This window comes from Typopeltis vanoorti, chromosome 24 (assembly GCF_054136105.1).
Source record: "Typopeltis vanoorti isolate ZY-2024b chromosome 24, IOZ_Tvanoo_1.0, whole genome shotgun sequence".
Classification (NCBI taxonomy): domain Eukaryota; kingdom Metazoa; phylum Arthropoda; class Arachnida; order Uropygi; family Thelyphonidae; genus Typopeltis; species Typopeltis vanoorti.
Window position 1 is genome coordinate 72,653,808 of NC_143572.1, and position 13,151 is coordinate 72,666,958.

At 36.2% G+C, this 13,151-nt stretch overlaps 2 protein-coding genes across 3 annotated transcripts in view; one reads left to right on the forward strand and one right to left on the reverse strand.

Annotated features, from left to right (window-relative positions):
- Window positions 1-13,151, forward strand: part of krz (beta-arrestin protein kurtz) — a 371,699-nt gene that overhangs the window by 42,769 nt on the left and 315,779 nt on the right. The gene's annotated exons all lie outside the window — the stretch shown is intronic.
- Window positions 1-13,151, reverse strand: part of LOC150093406 (uncharacterized) — a 53,612-nt gene that overhangs the window by 1,234 nt on the left and 39,227 nt on the right. The window lies entirely within an intron of this gene.

Below are 13,151 nucleotides of genomic sequence, written 5' to 3' on the forward strand. Positions count from 1 at the left end.
GAATGTTCTTCAATTTCTTCACAGTGCTTTTGTAAAAACTTATCTTTGTCTTTCTTGCAGAGTTTTTCTGATACATTTTAATAATTCAGAATACTTTTGTCTATCTTTTTCATTAGAAAGTCCATTTGCCTTGATTTTTCTTCTTTGTTCAATTTGAACTAGTGTTTCACTTGAGATCCATGGACTGTTTATTTTTGTTCTTTTGGGAATTGTATTCTTTGCAGTCTCTAGAATTATTGCTTTTGTTTTACACCGATGTTCTTCTGGTGTTGTTTCCTTTATACAGCTTCTTAATTCTGAAAGTCAATTTTCCATTGCAATATTATAATTACTATTAACTCTTGAGACCTCTATTCTTGAAAAATAGGTTAGTTTATTCACCTTTAAATGTATTTTTGCCTGCTATGAGAAGTTGTTGATCTGAGCCACAGTCTGCACCTGGAAGTGTTTTTACATTTTTCATTATGGATTTCCATCACTGATTAATTAGGATAAAGTCAGTTTGGGTTCTGGTTCTATCACCAGGTGATCTCCAGGTATATAGTCTATGATTATGGTGTTTGTTATATTCATCTCTCTTTCTAAACAGAAATTAATCAGCCTTTCTCCCCTGCTATTTTGATTTCCCAAAATAGGAAAGTACTTGATTATATAAAGAAATTCCTTCACGGGGAACAGACAGCACAGAAGATGGACTTACTAGGCGAACTTCAACTGAAACAGGGTAAACTACGTGCCCGAATCTCTTTTTTTAAAAAGTAAACTAAAGGAAGTTGTTAAATCACCAGGTGCTCATAAAATCTATCAGAAAGCAGGCCATCCAGTTCTGCTTAATCAGCTATGAGTTTCTAAACATAAATTGGCAATAAATAATTAAAAAATTATAGAATTAGAAGCAGAATTGTCAAACACGTTAAATCAAGAGTTGATACAAGTGATTATTAGTGTTTTAAAAAATTCGGGGACCAAAGCTTTTGATAAAAGTAACACTGACCTACATACCTCAATTTGTCAAAGCGATCTAAGAAAAATACCAACAAATTAACCTTCGAAAAATGGGTGGTTAACTTATCTAACCATCCTCTAACAGAAGATGAATTAAATGTTCTAGCAAGAGGTCATAAGTTTGCCATTCCTCCAAAATGCTTTCCATATCTAGATTTTATACACAACATTGAAAGAAACATTGGCCACCTCTCCAGTATTGAAGCCAACAAACTTCGTTTTGAAATAGCAAAAATAATTTTTGATGCCAAACCTTTGGGCTTAAATATTCCACCATCAGAATTGAAAGCTCTTACTGGCTTAAAATATAATAAAGACATAATCATCACCAGAGTTGACAAGGGCAATACCACTGTGGTTCTTGATACTCAGTCATATGACCGGAAAATGAATTTACTACTCTGAGATCGAAATACTTATACAAAACTTGATTATGATCCCACAAAAAGACAGCTCAAGAAACTGAACAAGCTACTTGATGAAACAACTTCTTTAGATGAAGAAACTGTAAAAAAACTCAAGACATACCATGCTAGACCTCCTAGAATATACGGTTTACCCAAACTTCACAAGAACAACGTCCCACTCAGATCCGTTGTTGATTCTATTAGCAGCCCAACTTACAAGTTAGCAAGATTCTTAGCTAACCTTCTCCATCCCCACATTGGCCATTCAGCCTCATCAGTTAAAAATTCAACAGAGTTTCACGCTAAAATAAAAGACACTCAACTGTCGGAAACTGACATGCTAATTAGCTTTGACATCGTCTCCCTCTTCACTAATATCCCCAATAAGGAAACAGTGGACTTGCTAACTCAAAAATTTCCGTCTGATATTGTTGAACTATTCAAATTTACAATTACTTCCGGTTACTTCACTTGGAAAGAAAAAATCTACAAGCAAGAGGAGAGAACAGCTATGGGGTCCTCTTTATTACCTAACTTGGCATACCTGTTTATAGAAGATCTTGAGGAAAAAATTTTTGCATTTCAACCCAAACCAAAAATCTGGCTACGTTTTGTCGATGACGTCTTTGCAGTATGGGGTCATTCCGAACAAGAGCTACATCTGTTTCTAGATAAAATAAACCTTCTTCACCCCTGCATCAAATTTACGTTAGAAAAAGAATCTTCACAGGGTATCTCTTTCCTGGATTCACACATCCAAAGAAAAGAAGATGGTTCCATCTCCACTTCTGTCTATCGAAATCCGACCTTTTCAGGTCGCTAAATCCACAACTCTTCTGCTCATCATCCTTCTCAAAAATTTGGCATCATCAAATCACTGGTAACCAGAGCACACAGATTTTGTTCCTCTGAGGAATCTCTAAAACAAGAATTGGAAATAATCAAAAACACAGCCATTCTAAATGGATACAATCCTAAAACTACTCAAAAAATCATCAGCCATTTCTCCACACATCAACCCAGACAAGAACAAGCCCATAGGGTTCCCATACCTTATGTCAAAGGCATCTCAGAGTGACTTTCAAAAATTATGAAAAAATACAATCTTGCTGCGACCTACAAACCCATCAACCAGATCTACAACTTGTTACCTTTGCCTAAAGACAAACTCCCACCTCTGTTACTACCTGGCGTGTACGAGGTACCATGCTCCTGTAAACTGTCGTACTTTGGGCAGACAGGCAGATCTGTTCTTAAACGCATCTCTGAACATCAAGATCATATCCGTCTCATCAAGCCGCAGAAATCCGACCTCCCCCAACACGGAGTTGAAAACCCAAAACATAGGATCCACTGGGAAAAGACTAAACTTCTACACAGATCTTCATACAAACATGAACATTTATATAAAGAAAGTGCTGAAGCCCTACTTCACAGACCCAATCTAAACTGCAATAATGTTCTTGCCATTCCTAAAGTATGGAAAATTGTCATACAAAATTGTGTAAAATAATTCAATTTTAATTTAATCTAAATAATCTAATGTATTATTTTTTATTTTTTTTTTAATGCTAGAAAGCACTGCTGCACGCATTTGGATTCCGTTGTATTCATGCGCCCTATCTGTATATTATTCCTAGTATTGTTCTCAAATGTACTGACGATGTCCTAAGACACTTAGGACAAAATATTTACGTATTATAAAAACCTATTACTGTGGTTTTACGTGTGTTTATTTAGTCAGGAAAGTACTTGAAGCCAAAAGCTTCAAGTACTTTCTTGTTATGACTAAAATAATCAGCTGTAAATACACGGAACAAGAGTGATTCTTCAAAGCTGCTCCTTTGGAAGAGGCAGGAGAAGTAAGAAGGTCATTAACAACAAATTATTAAAATTCAGGAATTGGAACATATCATTCTTAGAATGGCTGATCAGATATCATGAGCTGTAAAATCTCACTCATGTCTATCATGTAAGATCTACTTTGTTTCTACATATCTCTTTCTTCATTATTCATGCTTGGAAGCCTTCCCTCTACCTCGTCTGATTGCATAATTTCATAGACCAGATATTGTCTTGGCTATGCATCATTGAATTTTTGCAGTTGTCTTCTCAATTCTTCTGAACCAAGGTGACCATATCTATCAAGATGTAGTCAGGGCTGTACTTGCACTTCTCTTGAAGCTGGTGGGGCTCAAGGCGTTAGAGTGCTCCACAGCTCCCTTCTCATAGTTTGGAGCCCTTATATTGGCCCTATCTAGAGCCTCGTGCACTTTTCCATGAGTATGGCCCTGGATGTAACCACATCAAAGCTTATGAAGTGAAGGAATGACTTGCTTATTACCACCAGTTTATGTTCTCTTCAACACAGAAGTTATCTGATGTGACGACTTTAATTATCTTAGTATTCTCCCACTGCTATAATTCTCTCCCACTCACAGATATTCATTGACTACTTACATCAGATTTCCATTAATATAATACTCTTTCTGCAATATCCTCTATCTGAAATACATAATCTTACCGCTAGCAAAATTTGGTCATGATTTGCATTCTTATCACAACACTTTTAATATATAAGTTAAACAATAGTGGCCCAAGTACAGAACCATATAATATCCTGCTGGCCACACTCCTTTTCTTAGACTCAGCACTTCTATTACTTTCTGAACCTGTCATTCAGCCAGTCTCCTATCTCTGTCACAAGCCTCTTTTGTATACGTATCCAATTGAATTTGTATAACAATCTCCAGGGCAGACTCCGGTTAAATGGTAAAGTGATTCCCAACTATTTTTTTTTCTCCTTTCCTTTAAAATGCTAAGGATCCACTCCCTCTGTTGGTCCACCCTGGAGTATATCATATTCACTGCACCTGTAATTTGCCCTATATAGGAGAAACAGGATGCACAATTCCTATCAGACAAAAGGAACATAAAGGGCACATTAAATTTAATAACTATGGTGGAGCTGGCCTTTCTGATCATGCCCTGAACACTTTACATAGAATTGGCCGAAAAAGCACCTGTTGCTTACATCACACCAAAACGTGGTATGAACATAAATTTAAGGAGGCCTGTGAAATTCTTATCAACCACCCTAATCTTAACAATAATGATGGTCTAAAAATCCCAGGAATATAGAAGGCTCATATTCTATCCACATACCCTTTCTCCCTAAGAGTTATTATAAATAGGACTAAAGGTAATCAAGCATCTTAAATCTAATATAAGAATTCTTATGTTAAATTAGGATATCATTTTTGCTGTAATAAACTAAAAATTTTCCCTGATGCTGTGTTGAGTAGAATATAGCTTTGATGTAGTTATTTTATTTCATTTATTTTAATTTAATCTAATTTTTCACTAAAGGTCAGGCCAGTAGAATAACCGTTGATCAAATCATTGTCTCTTTAGCATAGTGTGTGAAATGTAATATAGCTTGCTGTATACTTCAGATGATGACCTTAATATGAAGGTCAAAGCTTCAGGAAATTAAAATTATGTTGTATATTCATCATTTGTCTTGTCTAAAATGGACCCAACTATTTCTATTTTTAATATTTGACCACACATGAAAAAGAATAATACAGTTTTTTGGTTTGGAAGCATTGAAGCTGACTAGGTTGTCACCCCATTATATCCAGTTTCTCCTGTCTGCACATATTCTACTGAACACTATTTTACTGAACAATTTTTCCTTGTTCCTAACATCAAATCTGCTTAAGCTTAATTCATCCTACAAATACATATCATTTCTGCCATTAAAAAAACAAACATCACATCATTATGTCATTTCTTCTGTAAATACAGTCTGTATATTGAATCATTTGCAATGCCAGCTCTCTTCTCAGCTCACTGATTTCATACTTCCTCATATTTCTCCCTAGTATCTCCTCCATCCAAGAGGTAAAAGATGCATATGGGAAATAGTAGTGGTTTTGAGGCAGTATTGTGTGAGGTAGAGATTCACAGGATGAAATATTTAGTTGAGTGACATTTACATTATCAAGTATAGTCCTGATAATGTGGAGGTCAGCAAGAAGAAAATGTATAGGTGATCATCATTATTATGGTGATTTTAATTATGATAATATAGATTGGAATGAAGAAGTGGCATATTGAGATAAAGAGAATGAATTTCTTAAGTTTTTGAGAGACAAGTACCTTAAGCAGTATGTAGCATAAGGCATGCGAGGATCAAGAGTCTTGGATTTGATCATCTCATCAGAAGATGTTATTATAAATGGGGTGTTAAATCTCCCTCTACTTGGTTGAGAGTAACCATGAAGGGGTCACATGAGTGGTAGCTATCCATATAACGACTTTTAAGGAAGGGTAAATGTAGACTCATAAGGCTGGTGATCATGAATCAAGCTCTGGGGTCAGCTTGCAGCTGTATCATGTAATGAGAAATCAGATGGAAATGAGATTATTACTTTTTGGGCCTTACTCAAGAGCTATCAGAGGCAATATCTGAATGTATTCTAAGAGCCAGAAGGTTAAATAAGGTAGGTGTGAAATGGATGAATAAAGAGATATTAGGCATAATCTGGAAGAAGAAGCAGGTATTATAGAGGCAGCATAATATAAGTGGTAATAATCAGTTGCATGAGGAGTACAAAGTTCAGGCAAGAAAGGTATCTAATTTAGTAAAGGTAGCAAAAGTGCCATATGAACAGCATTTGGCTAATGTTGCTGAAATATTATATTGGTTGGTAAAAATGGTAGGACAATTACCACTACACAGTTGATTATATGCTAAGTTACTAACATTAAATGCTATATGGTTATTAAATGAGCACTTCATAATAGTATTTCATCCTAATGAATATGACATCATGCAGAACTTGAGTACAGCTGGAAGAGAAGATTGGGGATTGATGGGGACTGAATAGGAGGTATATGATGAATTGAGTCAACTTGCTGTTAATAAGGCTGTTAGGTCTTCAGAGGGCGGTGCTTTTTAAGGAAATGTTCAAGGAGTTTATAACAGCTTTAGCGTACTTGTTTAATGTCTTACATTGGGCCCAAGTTCCAAAATAGTGGAAAGATAGTAGAATTGTTCTGCTTCATAAGGGAGATTTGCAGATAAAGCTTTGGAGAGATTAATGAGAACCAAGAGATTATTCAGAATAAGTATGTATTTTATGACTGTGAAATATGTGTGTTCTCAAGCTGGTTTGCTATTCTGAGGGACGAGAAACCAGAGTTTCTGGATGAAAAAACCCTCCACCTCTGTGTGAGACCGGCCAACTTACCTTTATTCGAAGGAGACCAGATGAAGATTCCTTACGTCAGGGATGGGAATCGAACTCAGGTCTTTCCGACCAAAGGGCTTTGTCCATACCGACTGACCTAAGGAGGCTCTTATGAGTCATTCTCACCCATGAAAGGATGAAATCTATAGGATATTAGTGCTGAGTGAGCGGCTATCTAATCTGTGAATCCTACTCTAGAGATAAAACGATTCGAGATTATGATAATTTCAGCACTCTTCATTTTTTCTTTTCATGTCCTAGGTTTAAGACTAATCTACGAAAAACAATTTCAGACGACGATAATTCTTCCTTGGTTTGATGGAATTTAACGAAATTTTCCCTTTAGATGCACTATTACAATTTGTGCACTCGGTCCGGTTAACTGTTTTTATAATTATTTTTTATTTTTTATTTTTTTTCAATTTCCAAATTAGAAAAAACACGATTGTGTGTAGTATTACGAGCTCTAGCTTCAGTGTGATAATGAATGGTATCATTATACGAATGCGATTACGAAATATATCTCTGGCTACAATCGTTTCCTTGTTACTTCAAATTTTTGTTTTCTAATTTGTCTGTCATCGGTATAGAAATTAGGACTACGATTTGTTTAGCGTCATAAATTTGTGAACAACCTTTACTTATGAAGCACAAATCGCAAACATCGTCTGATATAATACTATACGATTGTTTTCGATTGGCGTATTGTCATTAGAAGACCATTTAAAAAAAAAAGTCCCAATTATATTTCTACATCTTACCGATATGTTATTGAATAAAATTACTTTCATAAATTCAAAAATTTTATAAACCTAGTGGGGAGGGAATTGTAATTTATTGCCATTTTTTCTTTAGTATGGATATTTCTCCCAAATTTTGTGTATGATCACAAAGTCCCTGATCAGTTTTATTCCACATGAAATCCAGTCTCCCCCGATTATTGAACATTTCAGATTTAGATCGAGAGAGAGAGAGAGGTGTGTGTGTGTGGGGGGGGGGGGGGGTGTTATACCATTAACAATGACACAAATATTACAAAAGTCAGCAGACTTACTAGGAAGTTTTTCCTTGCCTGCAGTAATCTGTCATATTGAACTTTGAGTTTAAACTCATTCATACTCTTAAAAAATGTTTCTTAGGATAGCTCCTTAGATACTTCTCACTAGCTTAAACATGTCAATCATATAACCCCCTTGTGTTTCATCTGCCAAACTGTAGATTACATAGTTCTTGAAATATTTTTGTCAACAGCCTCTGCACTTTTTCCGAAGTATCTTCATTCCTTCCAAATCCCAGTGACCAGATTTGAACACACTGGCCCAGATTGGCTTGATTAGGCCCCTTATACAATATAATTTTCATCAGAATCCTCAGCTTTGGATTCTGATGAAATCCAAAGGTGAGATTTAGATTTTTTTTTCTCTCATAGTGGTGCGTGATTGGAATGGATTGCTATTGGATGTTGTGTGTGCAAGCAGTGTGAATGAATTCAAAAACAAGTATGACAGCTGGCGGGTGTAGTATGTAGCCTCCCTCAATGAGTCCCTGACTTCCTGGAGGCCTCTCTTAATAATAACAACACCACCATTTTATTTCTGTAGAGTATTGCTCTTAATATTGCAAATAGTATAATAATGGCAAACATTTCCTAACTTAAAATCAAATTTTTGGCATTAAAACAGTTGTTATGCAATTTCTCTATTATAGTGTATTTCCTGGTGACTTTCAGTGTGCGGGCAGTTTTGTGTGGTCAGCAACCTGACCACACAAAAGGCTACCGACTGTATTGCGATAGCTGTTCTTGTCAGTACTGAAAGTCATTGTGTTATTACTTTGCATTTCGTGATGCTTTATAATAAAGGACAGCGTGTGAACATTCAAGTTCACGTACAATAGCATTTGTGATGACGAAGTGAGCCGTGCATTGGTTTCCAAGTTTTCCACTGCATTGAATATGGACGCGTAACATTCTAAAGTAGCGGAAATAAAACTGTAGGCTGAAACATGCAATCTAGCCAGTTTGTTCAGAAGTTGACGTATCCATAAATATAGCGGATTTGAGGAGCGGATGAAAGAATTGGTAATCTCAGATCCCATTTATGACCGGAGTGGAGAGCAGATATATTTTTGACGTCCTTGGCAAATTCGTAGCTGTGTGACAATTTCGATAATTGGTAAAATATCCTGTCACTGGCACCCTTCTGAAATTGGTGGCCTTGGCAACTGCTCCAATGCCACAGCTTTCCTATGTCGCTGGTGGGGAGAGAATTTATTGGACCTTGTGTAGACAAATTCAGATTGCGGGTTTTACACGATACGAAATCCCCCCCCCCCCTCCTTCATTCGTAACTGCTGTTTACTTTCACAAATGAAACGCACAATTAAACCATAACATAAAAAAGAAAAATATTTGTCACGCTATATTAGTAAAATTTCAGTTTATTATAAGCAATCACATAACAGCCCATTGAGTGTAATATACGCGAATGACAGAAGAATTATAATATATTTGGAAGTGTTGACAGCGAAAAAATTGTAGAAAAACTGTTGTCCGTCTTGATATGTCTTGAAGCATCTTCGAGCTGTTTCAAGGAATATCAAAAATAAATTGCAATGTAAAGTTTCTTGATCAGCATTGCAAAATAGATTTGTGATGAAAGAATTGGTAATCTAAAGTTTAAAATAATAAATTGCTTGCCATTACCACAAGCTTGTTGAAATCTGTGCTTTTTGCATAACGAAACTTCTTTTGCCTTAAAAGATATCCTGCTGTTAAAGGTCGCAGAAAATTCATTCTAACGAGCTCAAGTAATTAATGTGTTCTGGCGAGGGCAGTTCGTGACTGACAAGTCGATTGGACAAGGGCATCTTTGATTTTATTTTGCTACTTCCAAGATTTCTAAGTCTACTACCAATTTCTGCAGTACAGTGATATTTCACCAGAATTGATGCACTTAATGTCACTAATCGTGATCTGATAAATCATTTTAACAGTCTGTTTTTGTTTTGAATGACAATTAAGATTAATAAACTTAAAAACTGAAATGGCAGTGCTGTTGTAACAAAATAATTTTCCTAGTTTCTCAGAAATAATGTCAATACGTCGATATTTGTTTATATATATATATATGGACATGTTAATATATCGTTCACAGAGTTTTTTTTTTTTTTTAAATCCCTGTAACTAACACGTTTTCCTGAAAGTAATATGAGTAAGGTTAAAATGCCACTCCAGATAATATGAGTGTACAGTATTAATATAAAGTTCTTCCTCTGAGACAAAGTGTGACTTGTATGCCGAGTTTCTTGCGCGAACGAAAGACTTAGTCTCAGCATTTTAGTCTTAATCTTAGTCACTTGCAGTAGCCGATATATTGCATATTGCAACTTTGAAATGGTGGAGGTTTTTCTTGCCAAATAAAATTTCATAATTATGACGGTGAAATATAATTAATTTTTTAAGAAAATTATGATTACTAAAATATTATAACTTTTTCAACGCTGGAGGTAAACCATTGGCCATTTTGACAGCCTTGGCGTGTCACAGGTAATCCTGTGTACTTTTAATCCCTTCTTCAAATGACACATTTCAGTCAATTGTGATCAGTTCAGTTATAAGTATATAATGCTTCGCAGTGCGCTGAAAGGAAGACCTGTTTCGTTTCTGCTTCCACCTAAACAACAGAGATGCTGCTGTTGCTTTTTTGTCTTAACGATTTACCTTTTTATGGTGTCAAGATAGTATATAAAATTCCTCATTTTAAAATTGCTAAACTGCAATTATATGATATTGTATTTAGGAAAACAACTAAGGTTGGGATGATAAGCCTCCTTTTCTGTCTTGTTTGGTTTATTTTCGCGTTTAAAAAACTAATAGGAAGCCTGCAGAACTTATTGTGGCCTCTCTTTTCTTCTTCTTTTTTTTTTTTAATATATGGCACTTTATATACTAGTGGCGTATGCAGACGGCCCCCTCTAAAACAACGTATGATGTGTGATTCAAAAATTCATTCCGCCGATAAAAATGGAACAAGGTAACATGCGTCCTAATATTCGTTCTACGTGAAGTGTTTACTTGGAACATGTATTACACGAGTTCAATCACCTTAAACAAGGCAAGTCCCCTGAAGGATCTTTGAATCGATGGTATCAAATGTCATGCGTTTTGAGAGGAATCTTAGTTTTGGAGACAGGGGAGGTCGTACACTCACAACTGAATAATATAATGGAAGTGAAAAACGCTTGCAGCATGCATGTTTGGCAGCAGACCACATGAATCGAAAGTTGTCTTAGTAAGCATTTCCTTATAAAGATTTTTACTGAAGTTGAGTTGGTTGGTCTCAGGGAGATAGAAGGGTTTTCCTCCCGGAAACTCGAGCTTTCCTTCCCGCAAAACAAGCTGCCGGCAAGAAGAACACTCATTTACATAATACACTTGCCTTAGTTTCTTTCGTTTTAATTCCAAACAAACCATTCTACTGCTTCTCCAGGAATGCATTCTTACCGCAGTCCATTTTTGAATTGACTTGTACTTCGAGGGCACGTTAGCTTTGTTGTGATTTGAAAGCATGAAAATACTCGTGCTTAGCACCAGATATTTGGTCTGTAGAACAGGGTTTCAACCCACTGTCATAAATGTGCTAACCTTCCTGATATTTCATGGATGAGATTAATTTTAACGTATTTCTCGCTTGAATACAAAGCTAGTATGGTTTATTTTAGTAAACACCAAATGCTTTTGATCAATATTTCATCAGGAATGCTGAGCGAACTTACTTAAAAACTGGTCTCTCTGGATATCTATTGTTCGTTCTTCCAGCCCACTGTTATTCACTTCTATTTCATCTGTTAACACGTCTATACTTTTAGGTGCAACTGTGAATTCTGATGACGTAGAGTGCTTGCGAGCTCTACGATTAATTTTCTGTTGTTGCTGTTTAACCCGAACTAGTTTTATCGGTTGTTCTGTTTGTGATGTGGTATTAAGCCTGTTTTAGGGTTTCCTTATATTGGACGTTGTTACACTTTCAGTGCGAAAGCAATTTGTATCTGTAGAAAATTAGTTTCAGAATATAGATATTTCTTTGTGTGTTAGACATAATGTCTTTCAAGTAATAACGTTGCACCCGAGGGAATTGGATTTTCAGCAGCGTTTTAGTGTTGGGGACATTGAGAATAATGATCGTATTAGTGCGTGACTGTAACTTAGATGATAGATCACTCAAACTTTACGATAAAACGTAAAGGCAGATGAAAAGCAACGAAACCAAAGCATTTTGCGAATCCGTTTTGTCTTTTATGAGGCTTCCAATAAGATTCAAACTGTTTCTGGTCACATTTTAACGGAGCTTAAATTTTTGAAAATCTAATCTTACGTACTTAGGCAATAAATGACCGATTTTATTAGGGGTTCTCATCAGGTTAGATATGGCCGGACGAGATGACTTTCTACATGCTTGAATTTTTCTCACTGCATAAAGTTAATTTTGGAAACTTGTGATAAACAAGTTTCCAAAATTATTGAAATTTAAGCGCGTGTAGCAATGATGCGATGTACTTTGACCGTCTAAGCAACACTTTGATACGTATTCATTAGGATTATTTATTTTATCTCGTTAATTTATGATTGAATCTTAGGTATCTTTAAACATATAGCTATAACGTCTTGTCTTAAGCTTTTTTTCACGAACCATTGAGGTTCTTTAGCTGTGGACTTCACAACCGCGACCGTCTCGAGGATAAGGTGGTTGGCCCTATGCCTCCCGGTGTCTCCTATGTCTGTCAATGCGTGTGTTCACGGGGCCGGTTTTGCCTGTTCTAGGGGCCAAAAAACTCGAGTTTCTGGGTGGGGAAAAAAACCCTAATTCCGCATGAAACGGGCTCACTCACTTTAGTCGAAAGAGACCAAATAAAGGTTTCTCACATCTTGAATGAGAATCGAACCTAGGTCTTTCCTACCACAGAACTTAGTCTATATCTACAGAATTTCCAACGAGCTGGTGAGAGAAAAAAAAGTTAAATGCGGTTTTGTTCGCTATGAGAGAGACTAGGAAATATCTTCCTAGTCTCCCCCCCCCCCCCCAAACACACTTGCGAATGTTTTTTATGTTGCTCTCATTCACGGATGGTTGTTTGCATACCTATCGTACTTTTCATACGGGGGTGGGCTAAGGATTTTTTCTATTTTTTATCAATTTTATATTTTTCATTTATTTTCTACGTAGTCCAGTAATCCTGCACTAGAGACCGAACATGGGACTTTTTCAAGCCACTTCAGGCTTCCAATAAGCAGGGCGGTGGTCTCACACCTGGCAATGAAATTCATCTCTCACTTAAAGGAATGTTGTGCACCATTCCTCTGGATCATTTCATATCTCCTATGATATATTTTACATTTCCAAAAGGGGAGGGAGAGGAGAATTTCATATTTAGACCCCATTTACTGTCCTCCATTAATCTGTAGTTTACTTAATGCTTTACG